The sequence below is a fragment of the Cupressus sempervirens genome, chromosome 1 (assembly GCF_028749045.1).
Source record: "Cupressus sempervirens isolate cs-2001-9-10 chromosome 1, ASM2874904v1, whole genome shotgun sequence".
NCBI classification, from domain to species: domain Eukaryota; kingdom Viridiplantae; phylum Streptophyta; class Pinopsida; order Cupressales; family Cupressaceae; genus Cupressus; species Cupressus sempervirens.
The window spans coordinates 606170979-606180505 of record NC_143118.1 but is presented as its reverse complement, the minus strand read 5'-3'; the positions used below and the strand labels follow the sequence as shown (position 1 = coordinate 606180505).

The 9527-nt window shown below is 46.2% G+C and overlaps 2 pseudogenes; both read right to left on the bottom strand.

Moving 5' to 3' along the window:
- Positions 1-3675: 3675 nt before the first annotated feature.
- On the bottom strand, positions 3676-6859 carry LOC149578902 (25S ribosomal RNA; annotated as a pseudogene).
- An 850-nt stretch (positions 6860-7709) lies between these two features.
- LOC149578901 (18S ribosomal RNA) lies at positions 7710-9286 on the bottom strand (annotated as a pseudogene).
- Between the last annotated feature and the right edge of the window lie 241 nt (positions 9287-9527).

The window sequence follows — 9527 nt, the reverse complement described above, 5'->3', positions numbered from 1 at the left end:
GCGAGCGGGCTCAAAGAGTCAACATGGTGAGGTAACTCATGGTGAGGAGCTATCCTTGAGGCAACTTGGTGGGCCTACTTGATTAGTCAACTTGGTGAGCCGACATGATGATCTGACATGGTGAGCGGGCTTAAAGAGGTGACTTGGTGGGGTAACTCGGCAAGCAAACTTATCGAGGCGAGATGGTGAGTCGACTTGGTGAGCTGACTTGGTGAGAACACTTAAAGAGTCAACTTCGTGAGGTGACTCGACAAGTTAGCTTGCTGATGCAACTTGGGCAAGCCGACCTGGCAAGCAAAATTAAAGAGGCAACTTCGGCATGCTAACCTGGTGAGAAAACTTAAAGAGTTGACTTGGCAACATACTTGAACAACCAACTTGGTGAGCTGACATTGTGAGTGGGCTTAGAGAAGCAACTCGGTGGGGCAACTTGGTGAGCACACTTGTTGGGGCAAGGTGGTAAAAAGACTAGGTGAGTTGACTTGGTGAGCTGACTTAGGGAGCTGACTTGGTGAGCGAACTTAAGGAGTTAACTTGGTGAGGCAACTTGAATAGTCAACTCGGTGAGCTGACTTGGGGAGCCAACATGATGAGCGGTCTTAACGAAGAGGCAACCTGGTGGGGCAACCTGGTGAGGCGAGATAGTAAGTCATCTTGGTGAGCTAGCTTGATGAGCTGTGAGCGGACTTAAAGAGTGAATTCTTGATTTTGCAAAGACCACATAGTCAGATGACTTGGTGAGCTGACCTAGCTAGCAAAATTGGAAAGCAAACTTATAGAATCAACTTGCTATCCCCAACCAGGATCACACACCTGGTTTGACCCAACTTGGGTCACCCAACTGGGTCAATCCATCGTCGTTGCGCCAGCCTCGGGCGACCCGACTAGGTCACCAGAGTGGGTCGACTAGGGAAAAAAAATCATGGGAGGCCCTGTACAGCGAAAAGTGCTAAATTTTGGGCATTACAAAAAAAAAGACAAGTTACCCACTTTTTAATCATGCATAGGTTTTAGTTCACGTATTGTCGAGCTGACTCAAGGCGTTACGCCTAGCTAGCCAGATTCAAGGTAGGGTAGCTAAAATGATCTGATTTGAGAATTTTCTTTATAAAAAGAGATCATGATAGGCCCTGTAAGGCAAAAAAGAAAGAAATTTTGGGAGTTCAAAAAAAAAGTTACCCGATTTTGGATCACGCATAGGGCTTGGGTCACATAGCATCGAGGTGGCCTGGGTGACATGATTCGAGCAAAAAGTCAATAGTGGCATGTGTCATGCAAAAACATTGGAGGCCATTAAGGCTCAAGGCGCTTTGAGTTAAGGTTTCCGAGGTAGGTCGGGTTGAAAACTTTTGGCATTAACCAAAAAGAAAAAGTTAACCGCTTTTGGATCACGTACATGGCTTGGGGCACTTAGAATCAAGTCGAGCATGGTGACATGAGTCATGCAAAAAATTTGGAGATGACTCGAGTCAGGGCATCTGACTCTATTTGAGTTCAAAACTTTGGGACTTGACAAAAAAAAGAAAAAAGAAAAAGTTACCCAGTTTTGGATCACGTAAGTGACTCGGGCCACTCAGAATCAAGGCGAGTGCGGTTACATGAGTCGAGCAAAAAAAATGGAGGCCGTTAAGGCTCGAGGGAATTCGAGTCGAGGTAGCTGAGTCGATTCAAAAACTTTGGCCATTAGCTAAAAAAAGAGTTAATCACTTTTGGATCATGTACATGACTTGGGGCACATAGAATCAAGTCAAGCATGGTGACATGAGTAGTTCAAAAAAATTGCAGGCGATTAAGGCTCGAGGCGATTTGAGTCAGGGTTGCTGACACGATTCGAGTTCAAATCTTTGGGTGTTAACCAAAGAAGGAAAAAGTTAACTACTTTTGGATCACGTACATGACTTGGGGTACCAAGTCAAGTACGGTGACATGAGTCCTACGAATAAACTGGAGGCGGTTAAGGCTCGAGGCGATATGAGTTGGGGTTGTCGACACAATTTGGGTTGAAAACTTTGGGTGTTAACCCAAAAAAAGAGTTGACCGCCTTTGGATCACGCACATCACAAGATGCACTTAGAATCATGTTGAGCATAGTGACATGAGTCGTGCAAAAAAATTGGAGGCAGTTAAGGCTCGACATGATTTGAGTCAGGGTTGCGGTAGTTGGGGCGATTCGTGTCTTGGTTGCCGACATGGTTCGAGTTGAAAACTTTGGGCATTAACCCAAAAAAAAAAGTTGACCTCTTTTAGACCATGTACATGACTCAGGGCACTTAGAATCAAGTTGAGCACGGTGACATGGGTTGTGCAAAAAATTCAGAGGCGATTCGAGTAGGGGTAGCCAACATGATTTGAGTTCAAAAATTTGGGTGTTAACCAAAAAAAATAAGTTGACCGATTTTGGATCACGTACATGAGTTGTCTGCCCTCACAAAAATTACAAAATCTGGGGACCTGCCTGGAATTTTCAGTTGGAAGATTTTTCTTCCCTCACAAAAATTTACAAACCCCACTCGCTCGAAATTTGAACTTGGAAGATTTTTTCGCCCTCGCGAAATTTACAAACCCCACCCACTTAGAATTTGGCACTTGGAAATTACGAAACCCCGCCCGCCCAAAATTTGAACTTGGAAGATTTTTCTGCCCTCACAGAAATTGCAAACTTGACTCGCCCAAAATTGCATTGATTACGAACCAGACCCACATGGAAATTGCACTTGGAAGACTTTTTTGCCCTTGAGGAAACTTTGGCACTCGAGAGATTTTTTTGCACTCGCGAAAATCACAAAACCCCACCCGCCTAGAATTCAGCACTTGGGAGATTTTTCTGCCCTTCCGAAAATTGCAAACCCCACTAGCTCAGAATTTGGGACTTGGGAGATTTTTTTCCCCCTCGTGGAAATTTTACAAAACCCCACTTGCCCAAAATTTGGCACTCGGGAGATTTTTTTGCCCTGGCAGAAATTTCTACAAAACCCCTCCCTCCTACCCAAAATTTGGCACTGGGGAGATTTTTCTACCCTGGCGGAAATTGCAAACCCCACCCACCAGGAATTTGGCACCTAGGAGATTTTTATGCCCTCCCAAAAATTGCAAACCCCACCCACTGAGAATTTGGCATGCAGGAGATTTTTCTGCCCTGGCAGAAATTGCAAACTCCACCCGCCAAGAATTTGGCACCTGGGAGATTTTTACGCCCTTGCAAAAATTGCAAACCCCACCCACTAAGAATTTGGCACTTGGGAGATTTTTTCACCCTCGCAAAATTTTTTACAAAACCCCAAACACTCGAAATGTGGCACTTGGGAGATTTATTTGCCCTCGCAGAAACTTTTACAAAACCCCACCCGCCGGGAATTTGGCACTTGGAAGATTTCTTTGCCCTCGCGGAAATTTTCACAAAACCCCACCCACTCAAAATTTGGCACCTGGGAGAGTTTTTCTGCCCTTGTGAAAATTGCAAACCCCACCCACCCAGAATTTGGTACTTGGTAGATTTTCCCGCACTCGCACAAATTGCAAACCCCTCTTGCCGGGAATTTGGCACCTGAGAGATTGTTATGACCTTGCAAAAAATAACCTTCCAAACCCCACCCACCTAGAATTTGGCACTTGGGAGATTTTCTTGCCCTCGCACAAACTACAAACCCCACCCACCTCAGAGTCGAAAAAGGTTTTACAAATTGAGGCGACAGAGGGCTGAATCTCAGTGGATCATGGAAGCAAGGCCACTCTACCACTTACAATACCCCCATCACTTATTTAAGTCATCTGCAAAAGATTCTTCTCACTGACTGCTTGAAATTAATATCCAAGGTTGCTCCAACGGGCTAGTGCACCGATCAGAGATGGCCAATGACACGAGCCCCTAGGAGTGCAAGAGCACCCCTAATGCGGGTTGCGATGCAGCCAGAGAGAGATATGCACTGCATCTAGCATGGATTTTGACTTAGAAGCATTCAGTCATAATTCGCCACGCGGTAGCTTTGTGCCACTGGCTTTTCAACCAAGCGCGATGACCAAATGTGTGAATCAATAGGTCCTCTCGTATTAAGTTGAATTACTATCGTGACGTGAATCATCAGTAGGGTAAAACTAACCTTTCTCACGACGATCTAAACCTAGCTTACGTTCCCTATTGGTGGGTGAACAATCCAACACTTGGTGAATTCTGCTTGACAATGATAGGAAGAGCTAACATCGAAGGATCAAAAAGCAATGTCGCTATGAACGCTTGGCTACCACAAGTGAGTTATCCCTGTGGTAACCTTTTTGACACCTCTAGCTTCAAATTCTGAAAGTCTAAAGGATTGATAGGCCACACTTTCATAGTTTGTATTCATACTAAAAATCAAAATCAAATGAGCTTTTACCCTTTTGTTCCACACAAGATTTCTATTCTCATTGAGCTCATCTTAGGACACCTGCGTTATCTTTTATCTTTTAATAGAGTCAAGCTCAACAGGGTATTCTTTCCCCGCTGATTCTGCCAAACCCATTCCCTTGGCTATGGTTTCGCTAGATAGTAGATAGGGATAGTGGGAATCTTTTTAATCCATTCATGCATGTCACTAATTAGATGATGAGGCATTTGGCTACCATAAGAGGGTCATAGTTACTCCCGCTGTTTACCCGCGCTTGGTTGAATTTCTTCACTTTGACATTCAGAGCACTGGGTAGAAATCACATCGCGTCAGCATCCACAGGGACCATCGCAATGCTTTTTTTTAATTAAACACTTGGATTCCCCTTGTCTGTACCATTTCTAAGTCGACTGTTTGCCACCTAGGGAAACCCCTCCGAAGGGGGCATCTTGCATTCATCGCCCGATCGGCACGTGACGGCCCACCCTCACCGCGGGAGCAGCTTGGGCAGGCTGCCAATAGGCCACAAGTTTGGGGTGCAGACCCCTAGGCCTAGCCCTCAGAGCCAATCCTTTTCCCAAAGTTATGGATCCATTTTGTCGACTTCCCTTACCTACATTGTTCTATTGACCAGAGGTTGTTCACCTTGGAGACCTGATGCGATTATGAGTACGACTGGGCATGAACAGTACTTGGTCCTCTAGATTTTCAAGGGCCGTCGAAGGCACACCAGACACCGCAGGACGTGTGTTTCTCTTCTAGCCGTTGGACCCTATCTCTGGTTTAACCTATTTTAGGGTGGGTAGGCTATTAAAAAGAAAAGATAAATCTTCCCGGGGCCCTCGCCGACGTCTCTAGATTTCCTGACATTGCTGTCCGCCGCCATGTCTCGATTCATGAATATTAACCAGATTCCCTTTCGATGATTGCGTAAAGTGCACCCTTGAAATAGGGTTTCCCCATCTCTTAGGATCGACTAACCCATGTCCAAGTGCTATTCACATTGAACCTTTCCTCACTTCACTCTTCAAAGTTCTCATTTGAATATTTTCTACTACCACCAAGATCTGCACTAGGGGCCAGTCCACCTAGGCTCACGCCCAAGGTTTCACAACAACCCCCGCATCCTCCTACTCATCGGAGCCTGGCACTTGCCTCGACGGCCGAGTATAGGTTGCGTGCTTCAGCGCCATCCATTTTTGGGGCTAATTGATTTGGCAGGTGAGTTGTTACACACTCCTTAGAGGATTTTGACTTCTATGACCACCATCCTACTGTCTTAATCAACCAACACCCTTTGTGGGATCTAGGTTAGCGCGCAATTTGGCACTGTATCTCGGTTTTTGGTTCATCCCGCATCACCAGTTCTGCTTACCAAAAATGGCCCACTTGGAGCTCATGATTCTGTGGCGCAGCTCAATAGAGCAGCTGTGTCCACTTACCTATTTTAAGTTTGAGAATAGCTCAAGGGCGTTATGCCCCCGATGCCTCTAATCATTTACTTTACTCGATAAAACTCGCACGTGAGCTCCAGCTATCCTGAGGGAAACTTCGAAGGAAACCAGCTACTAGATGATTCGATTAGTCTTTTGCCCCTATACCCAAGTCAAATGAACGATTTTCATGTCAGTATCGCTGTGGGCCTCCACCAGAGTTTCCTCTGGCTTTGCCCTGCTCAGGCATAGTTCACCATCTTTCAGGTCCCAACAGGTGTGCTCGCACTCAAACCCTTCATAGAAGATCAGAGTCGGTCAGCGGTGCACCCCCTGAGAGGGATCTCGCTAGTCAACTTCCTTGCGCCTCATGAGCTTTCCCAACCTGCCAACTCGCACACATGTTAGACTCCTTGGTCCGTGTTTCAAGATGGGTCAGATGGAAAGCCCGCTGGCCAGCGCCACGAGAATATAGGTGCCCAAGAGCTTGCCATAAAGGTGTGAGCTTCGCTCCTTGATCGCCACGATAGAAGTATTTGTGCAACCAGAAGGTCACACTTGTGCTGCCGTAACAGCCCACGCTAGCATGTCCCATGAACTGAGTGGAAAATTGGCTCACAGCATTCCACATGTGACTGTGGCACATCGTCGGCTTCCATCCACTTTGCTCCCAGCAATTTCAAGCACTCTTTAACTCTCTTTTCAAATTCCTTTTCATCTTTCCCTTGTAGTACTTGTTTGCTTTCGGTCTCTCACTCATATTTGGCCTTGGACAGAATTTACCACCCGATTAGGGTTGCATTCCCAAACAACCTGACTCACCGACAGTGCCTCATGGTACGACAGGGTCCAGGTTTGACGGGGCTCTCACCCTCTTTGGTGCCCCCTTCTAGGGGACTTGGGCCTGGTCCATCACTGAGGATGCTTCTATAGACTACAATTTGATAGGTGCAACCATCAATTTTCATGTAGGGCTCTTCCCAGTTCGCCGCTGAGCCACTTGCGGATAGGGACAGCCATATCTGCTCCTCGCTGGGGAGGGCAAAATTTTGTAGTGCGACGCCCAAGAAGACATGTCCTTGGCCGAGGCCTCGGGTGCAACTTGTGTTCAAATACTTGATGATTCATGGGATTCTACAATTCACACTAAGTATCGCATTTCACTACATTCTTTATCATGGCGAGAGCCGAGATATCCATTCTCGAGAGTCATGATTTTGGTATGTTTTTGTCTTTTGGCTACCCAAGCGCACAAGGCACTAGCTCGTGCTTCATTCTTTGGATTTCTAAGGTGCACAATGCACCTGTGTGTTGGGTGTTGACACATCCCGAACCCTGAGCACCCAATGGGTGTGATAAGGAATGTTGTGGTGTGTCCCCACCCCATCACTTCGCAAAGGTGGGAGTCGACACATGGGAGAGCCGTGTCAGCAGACGGGGCCCCTGGCCTACAAATCATGTGAGTGCACCCATCCTAAACACAAAATGCTCCAAGAGATGAGTCAACACACCTGGGCAAGGCAACGGGGGGTTACGACAGTCCTGACTTGCCGCCGTTGAAATAACAGATCCCTAGCACAGTGCCACGCACGCGATTGAAACATGAAATCTCAACAGGGGATGAGGCCCAGACCCCCTCTAAACTACAACTGAGCAAAGAGCTCTCGCTCTAATGTGAACATCGTTCGAAGGCACCAATCCTAATCTAGATTGCATCTAAGTCTCTTCTTTGCCTCGCGGGAAATCCACACTTTTGATCACAGCATTCGATATGACCCTCAACCTCAACGGTGCTGCACCCATAGCTTAGTCATCCAGCACATCACTGCAGGGCCAAGTGTCCGCACATCACTAAGATTTTGGGGGCAAGGAGGAGGCTAGCTCCATCCCCTACATGATTCAGGTCTTTAACCAACAATGATCCTACCGCAGGTTCACCTACGGTAACCTTGTTATGACCTCTCCTTCCTCTAAATGATAAGGTTTAGGGAACTTCTTGTGACATTGCCAACAGGAATTGCCATTGTCATCGTGATCAAAACACTTCACCAGATCATTCAATCAGTAGGAGCAACGAGCGGTGTGTACAAAGGGCAGGGACATAGTCAATGCGAGCTAATGACCTGCACTTACTAGGAATTCCTTGTTGAAGATCAATAATTGCAATGGTCTATCCCCATCATGATGCAATTTGGCAATATTTCCCAAACCTTTTAGGCTAGGGAGAGAAACTCGTTGGTTGCTTCAGTGTAGCATGCGTGTGGCCCAAAAAATCTAAGGGCATCACAGACCTATTATTGCCTCAAACTTCCATGGCCTAGGAGGCCATAGTCCCTTCCGTCAATTCCTTTAAGTTTCAGCCTTGTGACCATACTCCCCCCAGAACCCAAACACTCTGATTTCTCAAAAGGTGCTGGCGAAGTCCTTAGAGCAACATTCACTGATCACTGGTCGGCATCGTTTATGGTTGAGACTAGGACGGTATCTGATCATCTTCGAGCCCCCAACTTTCGTTCTTGATTAATGAAAACATTCTTGGCAAATGCTTTCGCAATGGTTTGTCTTCCATAAATCCAAGAATTTCACCTCTGACAATGAAATACGAATGCCCTTGACAGTCCTTATTAATCATTACTCTGGTCCTAAAGGCCAACAGAACAGAACCAGACTCCTATCGCGTTATTCCATGCTAATGTATTTAGAGCGTAGGCTTCCTTTGAGCACTTTAATTTTTTCAAAGTAACGGTGCCGGAACCACGACCTAGCCAATTAAGGCTAGGAACACGCTACCGGCAGAAGGGATGTGAGGGCCAGTGCATACCCAGAAGGTGGACTGACCGTGATGACCCAACGTCCAACTACGAGCTTTTTAATAGCAACAAATTAAATATACGCTATTGGAGCTAGAATTACCACGGCTTCTGGTACCAGAATTTCCCTCCAAAGGATCCTCATTAAGGGATTTAGATTGTACTCATTCCAATTACCAGACTTGATGAGCCCAACATTGTTATTTATTGTCACTACCTCCTCGTGTTAGGATTGGTTAATTTGCGCGCTTGCTACCTTCCTTAGATGTGGTAACCGTTTCTCAGGCTCCTTGTCTAGAATCAAACCCTAATTCTTCATCATCTGTCACCACCATAGTAGGCCTCTATCCTACCATCAAAAGTTGACAGGGCAAAAATTTGAATGAAGCGTCGCCAGCACAAAGGCCATGCGATCCGTCGAGTTATCATGAATCACTAGAATAGCGGGCGACCCCGTGCCAGCCTTTTATCTAATAAATGCATCCCTTCTTAGAGTCAGGATTTGGTGCATGTATTAGCTCTAGAATAACTATGGTTATCTAAGTAGCAAAGTACCATCAAAGAAACAATAAGTGATTTAATGAGCCATCTACAGTTTCACAGTCTGAAATAGTTCATACTTAGACATGCATGGCTTAATCTATGAGACAAGCATATGACTACTGGCAGGATTGACTAGGTAGCTTCTAACAATGAGGGGACCCCCAAGACCTGCTACAGCCAAGGGATGCCCACCGTGATGGGAAACCAAAATTTGCATTCGCTATGTCATGCATCCAAACATAATCTGTTGCACAAGCAACAAGAATGATGTTCACAGCACATGTAGGACTCACAATGCTCAAAGATTTCACACAAGAGGAAAGTGTCCCATCATCGACCAAAGAGGGCCAAATAGGGAGCCTCGATTCACAGGCACTTGG